The sequence below is a fragment of the Balaenoptera borealis genome, assembly GCF_965194805.1.
Source record: "Balaenoptera borealis genome assembly, chromosome: 4".
Taxonomy (NCBI): domain Eukaryota; kingdom Metazoa; phylum Chordata; class Mammalia; order Artiodactyla; family Balaenopteridae; genus Balaenoptera; species Balaenoptera borealis.
The window spans coordinates 130,944,093-130,970,206 of record NC_138861.1 but is presented as its reverse complement, the minus strand read 5'-3'; the positions used below and the strand labels follow the sequence as shown (position 1 = coordinate 130,970,206).

Below are 26,114 nucleotides of genomic sequence, written 5' to 3'. Positions count from 1 at the left end.
GCTGGGGGACCGCCGCTAGTGCGCAGGCTCAAAGCAAGGTTGGACCAGCCGGAGCTGGCTGGAGAAGCGAGAGGAGGCGAAGTTCTGAACGGAAAGATCTGTTTCTTTTCTTATAAAGTGTAGGGGAGAAAAGGACCCCGAAATAACCACCAGTGATACAAATTAATATCAGTAGAGCAACTCTCACACTTCACTCTATCCTCAGTTCTAGCGGAGTAGGCTAGACAGGTATTATTGCTATTTTACAGATGAGGAAGTTGAGATTTGGCCACTAAAATGCTGTAGAGGCAGAGTTTCAGCAGATTCACTGGAGAAACACTGGAATGAGCCGGCGTAAGTGGAGTGGAGGGGAGAGAAGAAAGTTGAGATGGTGAGCTTGGGTATTTTTACGGGCTGACGGTGAAACCTCGGAGGACCTGAAAAATTGATAAGAATTGATAGGATTAGCAATTTGTACCTACGCGCTGGCTGAAACAAAATGTGTTGTTTATTTCTTACAGCCTCTCCAGTTATTTTAAGGCGATAAGCTTATTTTTATAGGCGTAGAGGAACTTTAGTGTGTTCGTGCTGCCAGTCACTCGGCTCTTTGCGAGAGGCAGAATCAAGTAGTACAGATGTTCCTCCACTTACCGTGGGGTTATGTCCAGATAAAGCCATGTAAGTGGAAAATACATTACTACACCTAATCTAGGAACATCATGGCTTAGCCTAGCCTGCCTTAAACTTGCTCAGAGCACTTATATTAGCCAACAGTTGGGCAAAGTCATCTAATTGGGCAAAGTCATCTAACACAAAGCCTATTTTTCTTATAAAGTGTTGAATATCTTGTGTGATTTACTGAATACTGTACTGAAAGTGAAGAGCAGAATAGTTGTATGGGTACAGAACGGTTGTAAGTGTACCGGTTGTTTACCAGGTGGCTAACTGGGAGCTGTGGTTACTACCACTGTTGAGCATGAAGAGAGAGTATCGTACTGCATATACATAGCCCCGGGAAAAGATCAAAATTCAGAATTCGAAATGTGTTTTCTACTGAATGCATATCGCTTTCAAGCCATTGAAAAATTGAAAGGAGAACTGTTATACGTGCAGGACCCTGTGTAGTTAAAAGCAGGAACTGACTTCAAACTACCCAGGCTCAAATTCTGACTCTGCCCTGTACTTGTTCTGTGACCTTGGCCAATGTAGCCTATATGCTTCACTTTACTCATCTACAAAATAGCAATGATAAATCTATTATGAGAGATATAAATGAGTTAGTACATATAAAATGCTTAGAACAATGCCTGGCTTGGAGTCAGGCACTAGTTCAGTGTTCACATATTATTTTGTTTCATTTGCTTCAGAGTGATAGGCAATGTAACTCCTACACAGGCTGCATCTCGCTTCTGTCTCCTCTCAAGCGTTTTTTCCTACCAGTGATCATTATACCACTTGTAATCTGTGTACTCAGTAAATTACATATACTACTTGTGAGGACCTCCCACGTCCCAAGAATAATTCAAGTGCTGGATAAACAGGGTGGACAAGCTCCTGATCTGAAAGGAATGTATGTCCTCTTTGGAGGAGACAAACAATTAAAACCTACACAATTAAATAAAACAATTTAACATACTAAATACTATCAATATTTGAGGATGAGGAGGCTATTTTTATCGGGCTAATTGCAGGAAGAGGTCACTTTGTAGAGGTGCCATTTGAGTTAAGTAAATCCTTCATGATGAGAAGGATCAGCCAGAATATCATCTGCAGGAGAAGAAAAGTCTTTCAAGCAGAAGGAGCCACATGAGGCAAGACTGAGGTTGGATGAGCTTGACATGGTCCGCAGACAGGAATCGTGAAGAAGGAGGGAAGTGGACAGACCCTACATCCACACGCTCAGACAGCCGATTGATTTTCAAAAGGCGCAAGGGGATTACAAGGTATAGGCCGTTTAAGTTCTTAAACAACACAATTCATGTTTATAGTATAGTTTCGTAACAGAACTCCTGGCTGTTAATTTTATCATTTAAATCTTTGGGTTATTTTAGTGGGCTTTTGATAATTTCTCTTTCCCGTCAGAAAGGAAACAGGACTTTGTTGAAATAGTCTGTCCTTTCCTGAGAAACAGCTTGGTGGTGGAAAAAAAAATGGACTTTGGCTTCAGATAAACTTCAGATCAAGTGGACTGTAGGTGAATTAAATAATCCTGAGCTTTGGCTTTTGTGTATTTAGGTTGGAAATAATTACTTTGTGTTAAATGGTCTGAAGGAAAGCATCAAACACCATGTTTTGGACATAATAGCAATTCAAATTGTTAGTTTCCTTCTGCTTTTGATTTGGCAAGACTTCCCATGAAACTGTCCAAATATGCCATGTCTGATTGCTGTTCTGAGATTACTGCTTGATTACCTTGTCCCGGTCACCTTCCACTTTTATACAATTTCCACCATCCCTTCCTACTTTTACTATTATATTATTGTAATTTTAGCACTACAGCATTTGCCTTTTATTGGAGTTAATCCAAAGGTGTATAACCCATTTCCACTCACATCTACATACCATCATAAAATATATTTACTTCATAGCCTTGTTTTTAGTAAGAAACTTTTGAGACACCTGAGGGACATTTGTTTCATGCTTACAGGGGAATTTTTTTTTTTTTTAATTTGAGGAGAGGTTCAGATAATGTGCATTCTGCTCTTTAAAAAGAATAAGTTTGAGTAGTATATTGACCTAGATGATCTGTCTAAATATAACCTGGTTTTCAACAAGATATTTGATATCTTCTCTCCTCTTTATTGGACATCTGTTGCTTTGTCTGACCAGCACCCTTCTATTTCTTGGAGACATGCCCTTTCCTGACCCTATGTGATTCTGTTGTTAATGTTAATAGCAGGCATGGCTGTGATCAGGCCCTGCTAATTGTGGAACCCCATCCCTGTCTTCTCATTGACTGTTGACCCAGGTAGGACCAAAAAAGTTCCTCCATCAGTCTTGACGTGTGAACTCTGGGAGAGAGTAGGTCTTTCCTTCTCTAGGATTATAAACATTAAGGACCATGAAAGTCTAGAACTATGTGGGGCCATCTTGCCACCACATGGAGAGAACCTGTTTGAAGATGAAGATGAAGTCAGACAGAACTGAGAAATAAGAGAGAGAGAGAAGTAGATCCTTTACATAGAAATAGCTTGCACCAAATTCTTGGACTTCCCAGTGATGAGCCAATACATTTGAGTTGGTCTTTTGGTAAGTGTGTCCAAAAGAATACTGACTAAATACACTTCTATTAGAAGTGTATGAAGAGTGACTTCCCTGGCGGTCCAATGGTTAAGACTCCACGCTTCTACTACAGGGGACATGGGTTTGATCCCTGGTCAGGGAACTAAGATCCCACATTCCTTGTGGTACAGCCAAAAAAAAAAAGTCTATGAAGAGACATGTTGTAGAGCACCTTGTGAATAAGTGGATGAATGACCTATTTCACAGCACATCTGTTGAAAGAAATTAATGGACAGATCACTAAATAAACAAATGGAAGCTTACATTTTATTTACTATATAATATGTCTGCCATGCAATTTGTCTATATAGAAATTGGTTTTCCAGAAATTATCCTGGAAAGAAATAATGCAAAATGTTAAGATGATTATTTATGGGTAGTGGGATTCTGGGAAAATTTTTTTCCTTTTGAAGTTTTTTTCTTTATGAATTTCCCAAATCTTCTGTAAGGCATATGAATAGCTTTTATGATCAGAAAGAGTTAAGAAAAGAAAAAAAACTTACGTTTTCCTTTTCATGTTCTGACACATTTAACTATTTCTTTATTTAGAGGAATTTTGGCATTCAAACATTTTTTTTTTTTTTGGTTGTGTTGGGTCTTCGTTTCTGTGCGTGGGCTTTCTCTAGTTGCGGCGAGTGGGGGCCACTCTTCATCGCGGTGCGCGGGCCTCTCACTATTGCGGTCTCTCTTGTTGCGGAGCACAGGCTCCAGACGCGCAGGCTCAGTAGTTGTGGCTCACGGGCCCAGTTGCTCCGCGGCATGTGGGATCTTCCCAGACCAGGGCTCGAACCCGTGTCCGCTGCATTGGCAGGCAGATTCTCAACCACTGCGCCACCAGGGAAGCCCCAAACATTTTATCAGAGACATTTGTTGTTGTTTTTCAAGACTCAATCTGGAAACCACATAGTCAATATCTGAAAAAATTTTATGCATTGACAAATGCTGTGGTCTGAATGTTTGTGTCTCCCCAAATTCATATGTTGAAATCCTAACCCCCAAAGTTGATGGTGGTTCAAGGTTGGAGCCTTTGGGAGGTGAGGGTGGAGCCCTCCTGAATGGGATTAGTGCCCCTATAAAAGAGATCCCACAGAGCTCCCTGGCCCCTTCCACCACATGAGGATACTACAAGAAGTCTGTGACTTGAAGGAGAGCCATCACCCAACCACGCTGGCACCCTGATCTCAGGCTTCCAGCCTCCAGAACTCTGAAAAATAAATTTCTATTGTTTATGAGCCACGCAGTCTGCAGTATTTTGATTATAGCAGCCTGAATGGACTGAGACAACAACAACTGAACACTAATAAGTCAGATGTAGTGTATATTTTGCTTCCATATTTTTTCATTCATATAATAAATAAAAACCTTTAGCTTATCAAGTTCAGCTCTAGTTTCCACTGAATAGTTGAAAGAGCTTCCCCTTTCATTCTTATCAGTCACTATGCTCAGGAACCTATATATGATCTCTCCTATTATTATTAAGTTTTTCTATATGTTGAGAGGAATAAAAAATTATCAGTCTTCAACTTATCATAAATACAACAAAATAAGGGGGAAGAGAAGCAGGGGACATGTTGATTTCTGCTGCATACTGATTGTTGTAGTATGTGGGTAATCCTGGACACAAAGAAAATTATGCATATGGCTCTGTCTCAGGCACGTGACCGAATTTCTTTGATTTATTTTCATCTGTAAAAAGAAGATTCATACTCATTGATAAAAATCTATAGGAAATTATGTGGTTTGGTGTCTAAACAATAAATACAAACCAGAAGTTCTGTGCCAGTTAGATTTCTACAAACAAAATCATATCTGAAATAGAATTAGAAATAATAAAATAATAAAAGTAGAATATATTATTGTGGGCTAAACTCGTAACTCAAATAACTGTTATGGGAATAGTCCCCCCCTACACCCCTGCCCCAAAGAAGCCCTTGTCCTAATTCCAGGAACCTGTAAATATGTTACCTTGTAAGGCAAAAGTTATTTTGCAGTTGTGATAAATTGGGCATTTCAAGATGAGATTATCTAGGTGGGTCCAACGTAATCACAAGGGTGCTTATAAGAGGGATGTGGGCAAGGGAGAGACAACAGAAGCAGGGGTCAGTGAGGAGAGAAGTTGCTATACTTCTGGCTTTGAAGATTAAGGAGGGCCTGCAAATCAAGGAATATGGGCAGCCACGAGAAGCTGGAAGATGCAAGAAAATGGATTCTCCCCTAGAGCCTCCAAAATGAACGTAGCCTTAGGGATACATTTTAGACTTCTGACCTCTAGAACTGTAAGATGTAAGATAATAAATTTATGTTGCTTTGAGCCACTAAGTTTGTAATAATTTGTTACAGCAGCAATAGGAAACTAATACAGATTGCCAGATAAAATACAGAATGCTAAGTTACAATTGAATTTCAGATAAACAATAAATAGCTTTTTTTTTTTTTTAGTATAAGCATGTCCAATTCATCCCAAATATTGCATAGGACATACTTATACTAAAAAATTTGTTTGTTTATCCGAAATTCAAATGTAACTGGGCATCCTATATTTTTAAACTAAATCGGGCAACCCTAAATTATTATAATTTGCCTTATTTATTCATGTATGTATTAATTTCTATCTCTAGTTTTATATACCAAGTTTTCTTTTAAAGGAAGATGCTTGTGTTCATCACAAACTATATTGTTGTGGGGAGTTATGGTATTCATGAAGCTATTTTTACCTGAAAATTTCTCACTGCAGTGTGAAGATATGTAGTTGAAAATATTGGGTGGCAAAGGCTCTTTTTTGTATGTTAGAAGGAACTTCCTCTCTGCCACAATAGGAAAGTCTATAGATAACATCTATAGATAATTTTAAAGCTATAAGGGGCCAGAAAGGTCAGGGCTAGTACAGGGCTTGCAGGTGATACGACGTCAGGGTCCAGGTAGATTATAAATGAGTGAAGCTGGTTAGTTTAGGACTATAGGAAGTGATGGGGACTGTGGTGACCTACACAGCACATGCCCTGTTTAAAGGGATCAAAATATTGTTAAAACTCTCTGAGAGCGAAACAAAACATAGACTGCTAGTTTGCTTAGGCCCTCTCTCATAGTCTCCATCACCCCAACCTATCCAAATAAGTTCTTATTCTAAGTAAACACAGTGTGCTTGCCAAGCAGATGCAGCCTTCTGAGAAGTTCCTCAGTCCCTTTCAGCCAGATTGCTGGTCCCAAGCTCCTCCTTTGTAAGTTCCAGAATGTCTACTGAGAAGATTTCATCTTTAAAAACCATCAAAATTCTTGCAACTTTTAAATGTGATCCACTGACCAGTAGCATCAGCATCACCAGGGTGCCAGTTGAAAATCCAAATTCTCAGGTCTCATTCCAGACTTACTGAATCAGAAACTTTGCAGAAGAGGCCCTGCAGTCTGTTTTAACAACCTCTCCAGGTGATTCCTACATGCACTAAAGTTAGAGAAGCCCTGATCTAAATTTCTTGGAGAAAGAGGTATACCTGGTCTTGTGCATAGCCCTGGGATTTCCAGTCTGTTTTGTGCAAAATATACCTGCAGGTGTCATCCACTCCCCTTTCCCCAGGGGCTGCTGCTAACTGAGGGCTTACAGATTTCAGGAGTGAGTAGAGGCAGAAGAGGAATTATGGACCTCCTACTATGTGCTAGGCAGTGTGATTGGTGCCAGCAAAGTTATGCCTTCCACACAGTGATTTCCAACTTGCTCTTTACTCATTTTGCAGAAGGAGAACTTTCAGTTACAGTCTAAACCTGAGCTATATTTTAGCAGCATGGATTTTAAAAACTTAATAGACATTTTTCAGAGCACCGCAAAATCGAGTGGAAAGTACAGAGTTCCTAAATATCTCTCCCCCCACCCCCAAAATACATACACCTTCCCCCACCATCAACATCCCCCATCAGTGTGCTATATGTGTTACAACTGACAAATCTACACTGACACATGATTATTACCCAAAGCCCATAGTTTACATTATGGTTCACTCTTGATGTTGTACATTTTGTGGGTTTTGAAGAATGTATAATGACATATATCCACTATGACTGTATCATGCAAAATAGTTTCACTGCCCTAAAAATTACCTGTGCTCCACTTAGTCATCCCTCCCTCTCCCTTAACCCCTGTGGCAACAATTGATCTTTTTACTGACTCTTTTTTGCCTTTTCCAGAATGTCATATGATTGGAATCGTTAGCCTTTTCAGGTTGGCTTCTTTCACTTAACAATATGCATTTAAGGTTCTTCCATGTCTTTTTGTGGCTTGATAGCTCATTTCTTTTTGTTGCTGAATAATCCATTGTAAGGATGTACCACAATTTGTCTATCCATTCACTTACTGAAGGACATCTTGATTGCTTCCAAGTTTTGGCAATTACAAATAAAGCTGCTGTAAACATTCATATGCAGGTTTTTGTGTGGACATAAGTTTTCAATCATTTGGGTAAATACCAAGGAGCACAATTGCTACATCGTATGGTAAGGGTGTGTTTGGCTTTGTAAGAAACCTGCCAGACTATCTTCCCAAGTGGCTGTACCATTTTGCGTTCCCACCAACAATGAATGAGAGTTCTTGCTGCTCCATACTGGAACCACCATTTGGCATCAGTGTTTTGGATTTTGACCATTGTAAAATGTGTGTAGTGGTATCTCATTTTTATTTTAATTTGCAAGTCCTTAATGACATATGTTGAACGTATGAGCAAACATATGCTTATTTGCCATCTATAAAACTTTGATGAGGGGTCTATTTGGATCTTTTATCCATTTTTTTAGTTGAGTTTTACATTTTCTTATTGTTGAGTTTTAAGGGTTCTTTGCATATTTTGGATAATAGCACTTTATCTGATATGTCTTTTGCAGTTTTTTCTCCCAATCTGTGGCTTGTCTTCTCATTCTATTGACAGTGTCTTTCACAGAACAGAAGTTTTTAATTCTAATGAAGTTTAGCGTATCAAAATTTCGTTCGTGGGTTGTGTCTGTGGCGTTGTATCTAAAAAGTCTCCTCCAGTCCCAAGATCCTCTAGACTGTCTCCTATGTTCTTGTGTGTTGTCTACTTTTTCTGCTCGAGCCCTAGCATATTTATTATAATTCTTTTAAATTCCTGGTTTGATCATTCCAATATCCTTGCCATAACTGAGACTGGTTCTAATGTTTGCTCTCTCTCTTCAAACTGTACGTTTTGTCTTTCAGTATGCCTTGTAATTTTTTGTTGAAAACCAGACATCATGTACAGGATAAAAGGAACTGAGTATCTAGGTGCTTTGTGATGTGTTGGTAAGGTGTGGGGGAGGGGAGCATTCTACAGTCCTGTGATTTGGTCTCAGATTTTTAGTGAGCCAGGGCCCCTGGGCTGTGACCTTTACAATGGTCCTTAGGTGAGACCATAAGGCTAGGGGGGGATAGAGTTCGGTCTTGCTCTTTTCCTTGGTTAGTGAGGCTCTGGTAATATCCCAGTCTGTGGGGCTCTGCTGAAATAGTTTCTGCTGGGGGCAGGTCTTATTAAGAAGAACAGGGTGTTCTGGTCCTATATCATAATGGCTCCTTCCCTTGCCAGAAGCATGAAGAGATTTTTTCCCCCCGCAGTCATCACTGTGAGAGCCAGGTATGGCTTCTGGAGGTAAACTCACAAAAGCGTTGGAGCCACCCTGTGAGTGCCTCCCTGCTGGAGTTTTTAAAATTTATTTATTTATTTATTTATATATATATATATATATATATATATATATATATATATATATTTAAATTTAATTTTATTTATTTTTTTATACAGCAGGTTCTCATTAGTTATCCATTTTATACATATTAGTGAATCTATGTCAATCCCGATCTCCCAGTTCATCCCACCACCACCACCCCCCCGCCACGTTACCCCCCTTGGTGTTCATACGTTTGTTCTCTACATCTGTGTCCCAATTTCTGCCATGCAAACCGGTTCCTCTGTACCATTTTTCTAGATTCCACATATATGCGTTAATATACGATATTTGTTTTTCTCTTTCTGACTTACTTCACTCTGTATGACACTCTCTAAGTCCATCCACGTCTCAAGAAATGACTCAATTTCGTTCCTTTTTTATGGCGGAGTAATATTCCATTGTATACATGTACCACATCTTCTTTATCCATTCGTCTGTCGATGGGCATTTAGGTTGCTTCCATGTCCTGGCTATTGTAAGTAGTGCTGCAATGAACATTGGGGTGCATGTGTCTCTTTGAATTATGGTTTTCTCTGAGTATATGCACAGTAGTGGGATTGCTGGGTCATATGGTAATTCTATTTTTAGTTTTTTAAGGAACCTCCATACTGCTCTCCATAGTGGCTGTATCAATTTACATTCCCACCAACAGTGCAAGAGGGTTCCCTTTTCTCCACACCCTCTCCAGCATTTGTTGTTTGTAGATTTTTCTGATGATGCCCATTGTAACTGGTGTGAGGTGATACCTCATTGTAGTTTTGATTTGCATTTCTGTAATATGATGTTGAGCAGCACTTCATGTGCTTCTTGGCCATCTGTATGTCTTCCTTGGAGAAATGTCTATTTAGGTCTTCTGCCCATTTTTGGATTCGGTTTGTTTTTTTAATATTGAGCTGCATGAGCTGTTTATATATTTTGGAGATTAATCCTTTGTCCATTGATTCATGTGTAAATATTTTCTCCCATTCTGAGGGTTGTCTTTTCATTTTGTTTGTAGTTTCCTTTGCTGTGCAAAAGCTTTTAAGTTTCATTAGGTCCCATTTGTTTATTTTTGTTTTTATTTCCATTAGTCTAGGAGGTGGATCAAAAAAGATCTTGCTGTGATTTATGTCAAAGAGTGTTCTTCCTATGTTTTCCTCTAAGAGTTTTATAGTGTCCGCTCTTACATTTAGGTCTCGAATCCATTTTGAGTTTATTTTTGTGTATGGTGTTAGGGAGTGTTCTAATTTCATTCTTTTACATGTAGCTGTCCAGTTTTCCCAGCACCACTTATTGAAGAGACTGTCTTTTCTCCATTGTATATCCTTGCCTCCTTTGTCATAGATTAGTTGACCATAGGTGCATGGGTTTATCTCTGGTCTTTCTATCCTGTTCCATTGACCTATATTTCTGTTTTTGTGCCAGTACCACATTGTCTTGATTACTGTAGCTTTGTAGTATAGTCTGAAGTCAGGGAGTCTGCTTCCTCCAGCTCCATTTTTTTCCCTCAAGACTGCTTTGGCTATTTGGGGTCTTTTGTGTTTCCATACAAATTGTGAAATATTTTGTTCTAGTTCTGTAAAGAATGCCACTGGTAATTTGAGAGGGATTGCGTTGAAACTCCCTGCTGGAGTTTTAGCTCTCAGACTTGTCTAAACTGAGCCTCCAACAATTAGTCCCTTACAGCTTAGGTTTCTTACCACAGGCTGCTTCCTGTAGAGGTTTCTATATGTGAGTTTCTGCTTTGGTAAGTTGTGGTCTTCTGTATATCTCGGTTTGCCTCTCCAAATTCTGTGGCAGTGGTTTGTCCTGTGACCTCACTTCTGTGATGAATCTAAGAAAAGTTGTTGACCTTTAGTTTGTTCAGCTTTTTTCTTGTGTGTGGACAGCAGGACATTTCCAAGCTGACTTTGTGTTGGACCAGAAACTGGAAGTCATATGAAGTAAAAATTTTAAATAGATTCTTTTATTTAAGAAACATGAATATAACACTTACTATATGCCAGGCCCTGATTTAAGCACTTATAAATATTAATCCTAATAATTACCCTATGAGGTAGGTAAAATTATTATGTTTTACAGATGGGGAAACCCAAGGCACAGAGAGATTGAGTGATTTTCCCAGGGTCACACAGCTAGAAAATCATACAACCAGGATTCATAGCCAAGCAGTCCGTCTCAAGAGACTGTATTCATAACTATTACACTGTCCTGCTTCTTGTAAATGGGAATCCATTTCTATGCCAAGTGTATGAACTTCACCTTAACAGTGAATCTGCTTATTTTTCTCTCTGTATCTTAACTTTCCTCTCTTGATTACTTTGCCATTGACATCTATATAGAAAAGAAAGCTGCTATTATTAGATTATCCAAACTCAATTTCTTATGCTTAGACTTGACACACAATTAGAAATACAACCATGAAGTAGGGTTCATTAATGTAAAGAGACATGAGATCCAACTGTAATCCCAAAGCTTACATACAAGCAAGAGTGAGATTAATATTGAGCTTTTATTAACAAGCAGTAGAAGCTGTACATGCAGATGTGGTATTTGTTCTTGACTGAGAGGCTCCTACAGACTATGTCATTTGTACAACATTCACCACTCTCCTTTAGCCCAAAGCCCAGGGATGCTGCACCTATATCATGACCAACTCTTTATTCAAATGAATGATTTCAAGGGAAAAGTTTCTACTTTTTCTTGTTTTCACCTTCTTAAATTTGCCTAGGAAGAAAGGCTTAGGTTGTTTCAGAAGCAGCAGCTTCAGCAGAAGTGGGAAAACACCAGATGATGCTGACTCTCCAGGAGGTAACAGTAGACAGCCAAGGCCAAAAGGTGGCATCATGTGGCCTCATCTCTTTAAGAAGAAATATGGTATTATCTTGAGATAGTACTTCAGTGGTAGGCAGCTTCTAAGATGGCCTGCAATGATCCCCACCTGCTTGCCTTCAGGGCCTGTGTAATCCTCTTCTTTGAGTGGCTTGCCTCTGGCCAGTAGAAATCTCAGAATTGAGGGGATGACGCTTCTGTGATTAGATGGGTTGCAACTTCCATCCCGCCAGCAGATTCTCTCCCTTGTTGGCTTTGATGATGCAAGTTTCTACGTTGGTGGGCCCATGTGGCAAGGAGCTAAGGATGTCCTCCAGCCAACAGCCTTGTAGATATTGAGACCCACAATCCACAGCACAAGTGGAATTGAATACTGCCAAGAATCACATAAGTGAGCGTGGAAACATGCCTCCCAAATTAAGCTTTCAGATGAGACCCCAGCCCTGGCCTACATCTTGATTGCAGCCTTTAGAGAGAACTGTAAGCAGACCCAGCTGAGCTGTGCCTGTATTCCTGACTCACAGAAACTGTGGTAATAAACGTGTGTTGTTTAAGCTGCTAAGAAACAATAGACAGCTAATGCCATTCCTACCACAAACTCTTCTCAGGTAAGCATTACCTTCGGACTTCATGTTTCATTGGCCTAGTCTCATCTTGTTGATGGTGCAAAGAAAATCTCCATTTGACATTTTTTGCAACCTTTGAATCCATCAAAATACTGCTAAAATATTTTATGAAGAAGTTTGTAACACATAAAGTGCTAGATCTGTATCACTGAAGTGTGCTTTCTTTAGTGATCAGGAACATTTGTTTTTTAAAGATTTAATTTCTTTTATTTTTGGTTGCGTTGGGTCTTTGTTGCTGAGCGCAGGCTTTCTCTCGTTGCGGCGAGCCCAGGCTGCTCTTCATTGCGGTGCGTGGACTTCTCATTGCAGTGGCTTCTCTTGTTGCAGAGCACTGGCTCTAGGGCTTCAGTAGTTGTGGCACGTGGGCTCAGCAGTTGTGGCGCACAGGCTTAGTTGCTCCACAGCATGTGGGATCTTCCCGGACCAGGGATTGAACCCATGTCCTCTACGTTGGCAGGTGGATTCTTATCCACTGCACCACTGGGGAAGTCCAGGAAAATTTTTAATGATGTCTAGGAGGTGGCCTGAAAGGAAAGCATGGTTTGTATCTCAGTAATCTTGTTTTAGTTAAGTACTACTGGATTAGAACTGTAATTTCTACCTCTGCCAATATAAAATGCAGGGAAAAATCATTTCTAATGTGCAAATGGAAAATCCTTGACCAACTTTGCTTTTACTTAAAAAAAAAAAAACAAAAAAAAATCAAAACTGAGCCTGAAAGGGTAATTTATTGAAAGTCACTGACAAAAATCCATTCAGAATTGGATTTTTTATTTGATCTGATAATGTTATCTGAAAAGGTAGAATACATCTTGGAAGCTCTGTTATGAGTACATATCTGTAAGAAGAAATAGTATCTGCTTATAAACAGGGACTGGAAGGGAAAACTGAAATTAATAGAGATTATATATTACATCTGATCATGGCATTTTTATTTAATTTTTGTTTCTGGTATTACTGATAAGTTAGATTGTATAACAAAAATATATAAGAATTCAGTCACTTATAGAAATATGTTTTGTGAACATACTATGTGCCAGGCTTTATTCTAAGTACTGGGATAATGTAGTAAACAAAATAGACAAAGTCCCTTGGAGCTTTTGTTATAGAGACAGGTGGACACTAAGGTAATCAACAAACAAGCAAATGAAAAATGCCTGGCAGTGATAAGTGATAGAAAGAAAAGTAAAGCCAAGCCAGGCATGTGTAAGGGAGAGTGACCAGGAGGATACTGTGCAAACAGCATCGTCAGGAAGATAGCCTCCCTGATGAGGAGGCATTTGAGGAGACATGGAAATGGGGGCAATGAATGATTACGTCAGTGGACTTGAACATTCAAAATGACTAAATAGGCTGTAAGGAAGCTTGCTGGAAACAAATAGGGTGACTTCTTTGAGGTTCTTTGGCAAGTACTCAGTATAGCTGGGTGTGGTTTCTTTTTTTAAAAAATTAATTAATTAAATTATTTTTGGCTGCGTTGGGTCTTCATTGCTGCATGCGGGCTTTTCTCTAGTTGCGGCGAGCGGGGGCTACTCTTCGTTGCGGTGAGCGGGCTTCTCACTGCGGTGGCTTCTCTTGTTGCGGAGCACGGGCTCTAGGCGCACGGGCTCCAGTAGTTGTGGCTCGCAGGCTCTAGAGCGCAGGCTCAGTAGTTGTGGCACACGGGCTTAGTTGCTCCGCGGCATGTGGGATCTTCCCGGACCAGGGCTCGAACCCGTGTCCCCTGCATTGGCAGACGGATTCTAAACTACTGGGCCACCAGGGAAGCCCTGGATGTGGTTTCTTGAGAGGGAGTTTAATGGATAAAGAGCCCAGGCTCCAACTGCCTGGTTTAAATACCAGCTCTTCGACTTGCTAGCTGGGTGACCCTGGGCAAGTTGTAAACCTCTCTGAAAATAAAATGGGGCTGATAATACCCTCATAAAATGGTCATGAGAATTAAATAGTACGTGAAAAGCATTTACAACAGGTGTCAGCCCATATTTAACAATAATAAACATTAGCTATGGTTCTTACTAAGTTTCCTCTATTACAATATTTATTCTTTTTCTTTTTTTAAAAATTTTTTGGCTGTGCCACACAGCATGCAGGATCTTAGTTCCCTGACCAGGGATCGACCCTGTGGCTGCTGCAGTGGAAGCGCAGCACCTTAACCACTGGACCACCAGGGATAAATTTATTCTTTTTTAAAAAAATTTTATTGAAGTATAGTTGATTTACAATATTGTGCTAATTTCTGCTGTACAGCAAAGTAAATCAATCATATATATATATATATATATATATATATATGTATTCTTTTTCATATTCTTTTCCATTATGGTTTATCACAGGTTATTGAATATATTTCCTTGTGCTATACAGTAGGACCTTGTTGTTTATCCATCCTGTATATAATAGTTTACATCTACTAATCCCAAACTCCCAATCCTTCCCTCCCCCACCCCAACCACTTTGGCAACCACAAGTCTGTTCTCTATGTCTGTGAGTCTGTTTCTGTTTCATAGATATGTTCATTTGTGTTGTATTTTAGATTCCACATGTAAGTGATGTCATATGGTATTTGTCTTTCTCTTTCTGACTTACTTCTCTTAGTATGATAATCTCTAGGTCCATCCATGTTGCTGCAAATGTCACTATTTCATTCTTTTTTTATGGCTGAGTAATATTCCATACAGTATTTATTCTTTATTAAATGAGGTCAGCACATGTCACTCTCCAGAGGTATAACCATATGCCTGTTAAAATATGAAGGCTATAGCCTTCAAATTTGCAAACCCAATTTCCTAAGTAGCTTTTCTGGCTTCTAGGAAAGTTTCAGAACACGAGCCCAGAAGTAGCTTCCCAAACAACTTAGGTGTAAGGTACATTGTTAAAACAAAGGTATAAAGAAGTGAGTAGATATCAAGGATTCTTTGAAATCATCTAAGAATGTCACACATTTTAAAAATGTAAATTTTATAGTGGTTTAGGGCATGGGCTTTGGCTTCAGTGTTGGGTTTAGATCCTGGCTTGGGAAACTGTAGTGTCTTGGACACATCTTACTTCTCAAAATGGAGCTGTTAGCTGATACTCATAGCATTTATTATGTGCCAGATACTTTACTTAGATGTTCACATACATTAGTTCATTTAATCTTCACAGCCCCTTTTGAAGGGAGTTACTATTATTATTATTATCATCATCCCCATTTTACCGATGATCAGCATGAGGCAGAGATCAAGTGACTTTTCAAGGTCACACAGCCATTTAAGTGACAGAGTCAGGTTTTTGTTTTTTGTTTTTTTAAAATTAATTTTGGCTGTGTTGGGTCTTCATTGCTACACATGGGCTCTCTCTAGTTGTGGCGAGCAGGGGCTACTCTTCGTTGCAGGACGCAAGCTTCTCGTTGTGGTGGCTTCTCTTGTTGCAGAGCACGGGCTCTAGGTGTGCAGGCTTCAGTAGTTGCAGCACATGGACTCAGTAGTTGTGGCACACGGGCTCAGTAGTTGTGGCTCACAGGCTCTAGAGCACAGGCTCAGTAGTTGTGGGGCACGGGCTTAGTTGCTCAGTGGCGTGTGGGATCTTCCCGGCCCAGGGATCGAACCCGCGTCCCCTGCATTGGCAGGCGGATTCTCTAACACTGCACCACCAGGGAAGTCCCCAGAGTCAGGATTTGAAAGAATGCTGTCTGGCTCCAAGTCTGTGCACTTAAGCTGTACACTCCACTGCCTCTTGATAATAACAGTTTCTACCTCATAGGTAGAACTGTATTAATAGAAGTGGTGTATAAGCACTTAGCATAGTACAAGATGCAAAGTAAGTGCTCAATAAATATTTGTCAAAAGTCATAATAAATTATATCATAGTAAATAGAATACCTGCATACTCTATTATGGCTGAACGGTTCAATTATTTTTACTTTTTAAGGTTCTCTTGTGTATATTACATCAGCTTTGCAAGCCCATTAGCCTAATAACCCTATTTTGATAGGACATTGGATTACCTGGCAAAATTTGTTTGTACTGAGCCCATGCTGACTCCTGATGGTCACCTCTTACATTTCTAAATGCTCACAGACCATCTGTTTGAGAACCTATTTTAGAATTTTGCTTGCAATCAGTGTCAAGCTCATAATTTACATATTTGCTTTTTTGCATTTTTTTTGGAACTTGGGGAACTTCTAGCTCTCTTCAGGATGAAAATCTGGTTTACATTACTGGTATACATCATTGGTGATGAAGACTGTTAGAAATTTTCTATATAATTTCAATTTTTTATTAAAGTAATGAGATAACGATATTGTACTCAAAGAGGACTTGAATCATACAACTAGCAACTCACTCCTATTTCAAACCCATAGCTATATCAAACTGTGGGGCTGATCCAGCATAAAATAAGATTACTCATCTGTTAGAGGAAATTTTCCAGCAGGAACAGAGAAATTTAGGTAGGATATGAGTCATATAATCTGACATTTTTCTGCTGTCTAAATAAATCCTATTTCTTTTAACTAAACCATATGCTTTAAAGGAGTTAAAAAAAAGAAAATATAAAATTTTTATACATTGAAACCCTTGACCAATTAGAACTTTTATACATTTGAATTTTTGAGTTATAATTGACTTCAAAAATAGGTCAGTCATTTTCTTTGCAGTAAACCTTTTCAACTGCACGTTTTCCTTAATAATTTCTGATCATCTAAATATAGCAAAGAAATTCAGCTCTGCATACTTTTGTTTGCTGTCTATAGATGGTATTGTCTAGAGCAAAAGCTAGTAGTAAAAGCTCTGAAATGTTAAAATGTATAGTCCGTAGTCTCCCTTCTTAAATTTTCCAAAGGTCAATTGAGTTGTTAGGAGATGAGAATTAAAATTCATAACTTCAGTTGGTCAAGTCAGCATTTCATTTCTACAGTTTACATTTAAAATGATAATAAGTGGCTTCCATTTCCATACAACAGCTGGAATCCAGGTACCATTGAAATGGATTAAATCTTGGTCACCAAACATTAAGTTGCCCACCGCTCCCCTTTCCTCTTTTACCTTTTGGTCTAATGAGGGCTTCAGGTAAGTTGCAGTGCCACTACAAAGGATGGGAGTGGGAAGAGAAGGAAAACAAGACAGAGCAGACTTGGTGGATCTTAGAAGAACATAACCTATTATTTGAGGATTTAAAGTGTGTGTGAGTATGTGTATATGCATGTAAGTCTGTGTGTGTGTGTGTGTGTGTGTGTTTATGTGACATTTAGATTGATTTACACCTCCTTGCTGTTAAAACCAGTGAAAACTGAAATCTCTTACTTGGCTTTTTGGTAGCATTTGATGTCATTTGTCTTCTTGAGATACTTGTTTCCCATGACTTTGGTGACTTTCTTGAAATGCTTTTTTATCTTTCGTGACTTCTAATTCACCTGATTTTTCTACCTGTTTGGCCATTCCTTTTCAATCCCTTTTGGGTATTCCTCTTCCTCAGTTCATCTCTTAAGTGTCAATGTTTCATGGGATTCTGTCCCAGAAAATGTCTCTTTTTATATACTCTCCCCAGTTTTCCACTTCCATGGTTTCAATGACCAGCTATCTGCTGATTACTCCCAAATGTATTGTACCAGCCCTGACCTCTTCTGGACTCTGAATGCCTCTAGATGTTCTATGGACATTTGAAATTCATTATGTCCACAACTGAACTCATTATCTTTCTTCCCAAGCTTGTTCTTCCTTATATTCCCTCTAGAGAATGGCAACACCCCAGTAGCCAGTAAGCCAGGGTGGCATTCTCGTCTCCTTTCCAGCCACACCCACCTCTTATAAATCACCAAGTCCAGTTGAGGCCACCTGCTTAAACACCTAACCCATTTGTTTTCTCTGATCCTATCATCATCACTGAAATTCAGGCCGCTATCTCTTGCCTAAATTACTGTTATCAGCCACCAGCTTAGCCTCTCAGTCTCCAGTCTTTTTTCTTTGAGTTCATTTTCCACATTATGTATGATGCTTCCTAAACACAAATCTAACCTCGCTGTTTTCCATAACAACCCTTCCATGACTTCCCATTGCTTTTAAGATAAATTCCAAACTCTACACCGTGGTTTACAATGCCTTTTATAATTCAGTCCTTGTCTATTTCCCCAGTCCCATCTGTGAACACTTCTGTCTTTATCTAATCTTCAACTTTATTGAATTATTTTCAGTTACTCAAAGGCACCAAATTCTCTCTCACCTCTAGGCATTTGAATAGGGGTTCTCTCTGCCTGAGTACTTTGCCCCACGTTTTCTTTCTGACCAACTTCTAACCATTCTTCACTTTTCAGCTCAGAGAAAGGAAGAAGTCTTTCCTGAAAACCCAGACTAGCTGAGTCCCCTCTCTGTGCTCCTAGAGCATTCAAGGCATACATTTTTTTTTAAAAAACATCTTTATTGGAGTATGATTGCTTTACAATGGTGTGTTAATTTCTGCTGTATAACAAAGTGAATCAGCTATACATATACATATATCCCCATATCTCCTCCCTCTTGCGTCTCCCTCCCACCCTCCCTATCCCACCCCTCTAGGTGGTCACAAAGCACCGAGCTGATCTCCCTGTGCTATGCGGCTGCTTCCCACTAGCTATCTGTTTTACGTTTGGTAGTGTATATATGTCCATGACACTCTCTCACCCTGTCACATCTCACCCCTCCCCCTCCCCATATCCTCAAGTCCATTCTTTAGTAGGTCTGTGTCTTTATTCCCATCTTGCCACTACGTTCTTCATGTCCTTTTTTTTTTTTTTCCTTAGATTCCATATATATGTGTTAGCATACTGTATTTGTTTTTCTCTTTCTGACTTACTTCACTCTGTATGACAGACTCTAACTCCATCCACCTCATTACAAATACCTCCATTTCATTTCTTTTTATGGCTGAGTAATATTCCATTGTATATATGTGCCACATCTTCTTTATCCATTCATCCGATGATGGACACTTTGGTTGCTTCCATGTCCTGGCTATTGTAAATAGAGCTGCAATGAACATTTTGGTACATGACTCTTTTTGAATTATGGTTTTCTCAGGGTATATGCCCAGTAGTGGGATTGCTGGGTCGTATGGTAGTTCTATTTTTATTTTTTTAAGGAACCTCCATACTGTTCTCCATAGTGGCTGTATCAATTTACATTCCCACCAACAGTGCAAGAGGGTTCCCATTTCTCCACAACCTCTCCAGCATTGATTGATTGTAGGTTTTTTGATGATGGTCATTCTGACTGGTGTGAGGTGATACCTCATTGTAGTTTTGATTTGCGTTTCTCTAATGATTAGTGATGTTCAGCATTCTTTCATGTGTTTGTTGGCTATCTGTATATCTTCTTTGGAGAAATGTCTATTTAGGTCTTCTGCCCATTTTTGGATTGGGTTGTTCGTTTTTTTGATATTGAGCTGCATGAGCTGCTTGTAAATTTTGGAGATTACTCCTTTGTCAGTTGCTTCATTTGCAAATGTTCTCTCCCATTCTGAGGGTTGTCTTTTCGTCTTGTTTATGGTTTCCTTTGTTGTGCAAAAGCTTTTAAGTTTCATTAGGTCCCATTTTTTTATCTTTGTTTTTATTTCCATTTCTCTAGGAGGTGAGTCAAAAAAGATCTTGCTGTGATTTATGTCATAGAGTGTTCTGCCTATGTTTTCCTCTAAGAATTTTATAGTGTCTGGCCTTACATTTAGGTCTTTAATCCATTTTGAGTTTATTTTTGTGTATGGTGTTAGGGAGTGTTCTAATTTCATTCTTTTACATGTAGCTGTCCAGTTTTCCCAGCACCACTTAAAAAGAAGCTGTCTTTTCTCCATTGTATATTCTTGCCTCCTTTATCAAAAATAAGGTGAACATATGTGCATGGGTTTATCTCTGGGCTTTCTATAGTGTTCCATTGATCTATATTTCTGTTTTTATGCTAGTGGCATACTGTCGTGATTACTGTAGCTTTGTAGTATAGTCTGAAGTCAGGGAGCCTGATTCCTCCAGCTCTGTTTTTCTTTCTCAAGATTGCTTTGGCTATACTGGGTTTTTTGTGTTTCCATACAAATTGTGTAATTTTTTGTTCTAGTTCTGTGAAAAATGCCATTGGTAGTTTGATAGGGATTGCATTGAATCTGTAGATTGCTTTGGGTAGTATAGTCATTTTCATAATGTTGATTCTTCCAATCCAAGAACATGATACATCTCTCCATCTGTTGGTATCATCTTTAATTTCTTTCACCAGTGTCTTATAGTTTTCTGCATACAGGTCTTTTGTCTCCTTAGGTAGGTTTATTCATATGTATTTTATTCTTTTTGTTGCAGTGGTAAATGGGGGTGTTTCCTTAATTTCTCTTTCAGATTTTTCACCATTAGTGTACAGGAATGCAAGAGATTTCTGTGCATTAATTTTGTATCCTGCAACTTTACCAAATTCATTGATTAGCTCTAGTAGTTTTCTGGTAGCGTGTTTAGGATTCTCTATGTATAGTATCATGTCATCTGCAAACAGTGACAGCTTTACTTCTCCTTTTCCAATTTGGATTCCTTTTCTTTCTTTTACTTCTCTGATTGCTGTGGCTAAAAGTTCCAAAACTATGTTGAATAATAGTCTAAGAGTGGGCAACCTGGTCTTGTTCCTAATCTTAGTGGAAATGGCTTCAGTTTTTCACCATTGAGAACAATGTTGGCTGTGGGTTTGTCGTTTATGGCCTTTATTAAATTGAGGTAAGTTCCCTTTATGCCTACTTTCTGGAGGGTTTTTATCATAAATGGGTATTGAATTCTGTCAAAAGCTTTTTCTGCATCTATTGAGATGATCATATGGTTTTTCTCCTTCAATTTGTTAATGTGGTGTATCACATGATTGATTTGCATATATTGAAGAATCCTTGCTTTCCTGGGATAAACCCCACTTGATGATGGTGTATGATTTTTTTTTTAAGATTTATTTATTTATTGATTGATTGATTGCTATGTTGGGTCTTCGTTTCTGTGCTAGGGCTTTCTCTAGTTGTAGCAAGAGGGGGCCACTCTTCATCGCGGTGCACGGGCCTCTCACTATCGTGGCCTCTCTTGTTGTGGAGCACAGGCTCCAGACGCACAAGCTCAGTAGTTGTGGCTCATGGGCCCAGTTGCTCCGCGGCATGTGGGATCTTCCCAGACCAGGGCTCGAACCTGTGTCCCCTGCATTAGCAGGCAGATTCTCAACCACTGTGCCACCAGGGAAGCCCCTATGATATTTTTAATGTGCTGTTGGATTCTGTTTGCTAGTATTTTGTTGAGGATTTTTGCATCTATGTTCATCAGTGATATTGGCCTGTAGTTTTCTTTCTTTGTGACATCTTTGTCTCGTTTTGGAATCTGGGTGATGGTGGCCTTGTAGAATGAGTTTGGGAGTGTTCCTCCCTCTGCTATATTTTGGAAGAGTTTGAGAAGGACAGGTGTTAGCACTTCTCTAAATGTTTGATAGAATTCTCCTGTGAAGTCATCTGGTCCTGGGCTTTTGTTTGTTGGAGGATTTTTAATCACAGTTTCAATTTCAGTGCTTGTGATTGGTCTGTTTATATTTTCTATTTCTTCCTGGTTCAGTCTCCGAAGGTTGTGCTTTTCTAAGAATGTGTCCATTTCTTCCAGGTTGTCCATTTTATTGGCATATAGTTGCTTGTAGTAATCTCTCATGATCCTTTGTATTTCTGCAGTGTCAGTGGTTACTTCTCCTTTTTCATTTCTAATTTTATTGATTTGAGTCTTCTCCCTTTTTTTCTTGATGAGTCTGGCTAATGATTTATCAATTTTGTTTATCTTCTCAAAGAACCAGCTTTTAGTTTTATTGATCTTTGCTATTGTTTCCTTCATTTCTTTTTCATTTATTTCTGATCTGATCTTTATGATTTCTTTCCTTCTGCTAACTTTCGGGTATTTTTGTTCTTGTTTCTCTAATTGCTTTAGGTGGAAGGTTAGCTTGTTTATTTGAGATGTTTCTTGTTTCTTAAGGTAGGATTGTATTGCTATAAACTTCCCTCTTAGAACTGCTTTTGCTGCATCCCATAGGTTTTGGGTTGTGGTGTTTTCATTGTCATTTGTTTCTAGGTATTTTCTGATTTCCTCTATGATTTCTTCAGTGATCTCTTGGTTATTAAGTAGTGTATTGTCTAGCCTCCATGTATTTGTATTTTTTACAGATTTTTTCCTGTAGTTGACATCTAGTCTCATAGCGTTGTGGTCAGGAAAGATACTTGATACGATGTCAATTTTCTTAAATTTACCAAGGCTTAATTTGTGACCCGAGATATGATCTACCCTAGAGAATGTTCCATGACTACTTGAGAAGAAAGTGTATTCTGTTGTTTTTGGATGGAATGTCTTATAAATATCAATTAGGTACATCTTGTTTAATGTGTCATTTAAACCTTGTGTTTCCTTATTTATTTTCATTTTGGATGATCTGTCCATTGGTGAAAGTGGGGTTTTAAAGTCCCCTACTATGATTGTGTTACTGTCGATTTCCCCATTTATGGCTGTTAGCATTTGCCTTATGTACTGAGGTGCTCCTATTTTGGGTGCATAAATGTTTACAATTGTTATATCTTCTTCTTGGATTGATCCCTTGATATTATGTAATGTCTTTCTTTGTTTCTTTTAACAGTCTGTATTTTAAAGTCTATTTTGTCTGATATGAGAATTGCTACTCCAGCTTTCTTTTGATTTCCATTTGCATGGAATATCTTTTTCCATCCCCTCACTTTCAGTCTGTATGTGTCCCTAGGTCTGAAGTGGGTCTCTTGTAGACAACATATATATGGGTCTTGTTTTTGTATCCATTCAGCCAGTCTGTGTCTTTTGGTGGGAGCATTTAACCCATTTACATTTAAGGTAATTATCGACATGTATGTTCCTATTACCATTTTCTTAATTGTTTTTGGGTTTGTTGTTGTAGGTCTTTTCCTTCTCTTGTGTTTCATGCCTAGAGAAGTTCCTTTAGCATTTTTTATAAAGCTGGTTTGGTGGTGCTGAATTCTCTTAGCTTTTGATTGTCTGTAAAGGTTTTAATTTCTCCATCAAATCTGAATGAGATCCTTGCTGGGGATAGCAATCTTGGTTGTAGGTTTTTCCCTTTCATCACTTTAAATATGTCCTGCCAGTCCCTTCTGGCTTGCAGTTTCTGCTGAAAGATCAGCTGTTAACCTTATGGGGATTCCCTTATATGTTATTTGTTGTTTTTCCCTTGTTGCTTTCAATATTTTTTCTTTGTATTTAGTTTTTTAAATTAATTAATTAATTATTAACTTCTTTATTTTTGGCTGCATTGGGTCTTTGTTGCTGCACACAGGCTTTCTCTAGTTGCGGCAAGCGGCGGGCAGGAGATGCTCTTCATTGCAGTGCATGGGCTTCTCATTGTGGTGGCTTCTCTTGTTGCGGAGCACGGGCTCTAGGCGCACGGGCTTCAGTAGTTGTGGCACCAGGCTCAGTAATTGTGGCTCATGGGCTCTAGAGCGCAGGCTCAGTAGTTGTGGCACATGGGCTTAGTTGCTCCACGGCATGTGGGATCTTCCCATACCAGGGCTCGAACCCATGTCTCCTGCATTGGCAGGCGGATTCTTAACCACTGCGCCACCAGGTAAGTCCCTTTGTATTTAACTTTTGATAGTTTGATTAATATGTGTCTTGGCGTGTTTCTCCTTGGATTTATCCGGTATGGGTCTCTGTGTTTCCAGGACTTGATTAACTATTTCCTTTCCCATATTAGGGAAGTTTTCAACTATAATCTCTTCAAATATTTTCTCAGTCCCTTTCTTTTTCTCTTCTTCTTCTGGGAACCCTATAATTTGAATGTTGGTGCATTTAATGTTGTCCCAGAGGTCTCTGAGACCGTCCTCAATTCTTTTCATCCTTTTTTCTTTATTCTGCTCTGCGGTTGTTACTTCCACTATTTTATCTTCCAGGTCACTTATCTGTTCTTCTGCCTCAGTTATTCTGCTATTGATTCCTTCTAGAGAATTTTTAATCTCATTTATTGTGTTGTTCATCATTGTCTGTTTGCTCTTTAGTTCTTCTAGGTCCTTGTTAAACGTTTCTTGTATTTTCTCCAATCTATTTCCAAGATTTTGGATCATCTTTACTATCATTACTCTGAATTCTTTTTCAGGTAGACTGCCTATTTCCTCTTCATTTGTTTGCTCTGGTGGGTTTTTACCTTGCTCCTTCATCTGCTGTGTGTTTCTCTGTTTTTTCATTTGGCTTAACTTACTGTGTTTGGGGTCTCCTTTTCGCTGCCTGCAGGTTCGAAATTCCCGTTGTTTTTGGTGCCTGCACCCAGTGGCTAAGGTTGGTTCAGTGGGTTGTGTAGGCTTCCTGGTGGAGGGGACTAGTGCCTGTGTTCTGGAGGATGAGGCTACATCTTGTCTTTCTGGTGGGCAGGACCACGTCCAATGGTGTGTTTTGGGGTGTCTGTGACCTTATTATGATTTTAGGGAGGCTGTCTGCTATTGGGTGGGGCTGTGTTCCTGTCTTGCTAGTTGTTTGGCATAGGGTTTCCAGGACTGTAGCTTGCTGGTCGTTGAGTGGAGCTGGGTCTTAGTGTTGAGATGGAGATCTCTGGGAGAGCTTTCGCCATTTAATATTACATGGAGTCGTGAGGTCTCTGGTGGACCAATGTCCTGAACTCGGCTCTCCCACCTCAGAGGCACAGGCCTGACACCCAGCCAGAGCACCAAGACCCTGTCATCCACACGGCTGAGAAGAAAAGGGAGAAAAAATGAAAGAGAGAAAAATAAAATAAACTTATTAAAATAAAAAATAATTATTAAAACTAAAAAAAAAAAGTAATAAAAAAAAGAAAAGGAAAGAAAGAAGAGAGCAACCAAACCAAAAAACAAATCCACCAATGATAACAAGCACTAAAATCTATACTAAAAAAAAAAAAAGAAAAAAAAAAGAACGCTAGGACAAATGGTAAAAGCAGAGCTATCCAGACAAAATCACACAAAGAAGCATGCACATACACACTCACAAAAAGAGAAAAAGGAAAAAAATATATATATATCATTGCTCCCAAAGTCCACTGCCTCAATTTTGGGATGATTCTTTGTCTATTCAGGTATTCCACAGATGCAGGGTACATCAGGTTGATTGTGGAGATTTACTCCACTGCTCCCGAGGCTGCTGGGAGAAACTTCCCTTTCTCTTCTTTGTCGCACAGCTCCTGGGGCTCAGCTTTGGATTGGACCCGCCTCTGCGTGTAGGTCGCCAGAGGGCATCTGTTCCCCACCCAGACAGGACGGGGTTAAAGTAGCAGCTGATTAGGGGGCTCTGGCTCACTCAGGCCGGGGGGAGGGAGGGGTACAGATGCGGGGCGAGCCTGCGGCGGCAGAGGCCAGCGTGACGTTGCACCAGCCTGAGGCGTGCCATGTGTTCTCCCGGAGAAGTTGTCCCTGGATCACGGGACCCTGGCAGTGGCGGGCTGCACAGGCTCCCGGAAGGGGAGGTGTGGATAGTGACCTGTGCTTGCACACTGGCTTCTTGGTGGCGGCAGCAGCAGCCTTAGCGTCTCATGCCCATCTCTGGGGTCTGCGCTGATAGCTGCGGCTTGCGCCCATCTCTGGAGCTCATGTAGGCGGTGCTCTGAATCCCCTCTCCTCATGCACCCCAAAACAATAGTCTCTTATCTCTTCGGCAGCTCAAAGACTTTTTGAAGACTTTTTCCTGGACTCCCTCCCGGCTAGCCGTGGCGCACTAACCCCTTCAGG

At 39.6% G+C, this 26,114-nt stretch overlaps 1 protein-coding gene across 13 annotated transcripts in view; it reads left to right on the top strand.

Annotated features, from left to right (window-relative positions):
- Positions 1-10: 10 nt before the first annotated feature.
- The window catches only part of LOC309627583 (uncharacterized protein), a 52,667-nt gene continuing 26,563 nt past the window's right edge, over positions 11-26,114 (top strand). For 4 of the 13 annotated variants that reach the window (XR_014243820.1, XR_014243821.1, XR_014243822.1 and 1 more), the window contains exon 1: positions 56-1,922. The gene's annotated coding sequence lies outside the window, so the exon portion shown is untranslated. Of the gene's footprint in view, positions 1,923-26,114 lie in introns of all 13 variants that reach the window. The other 9 variants (XR_014243817.1, XM_082389700.1, XR_014243818.1 and 6 more) reach the window with 8 other exon arrangements.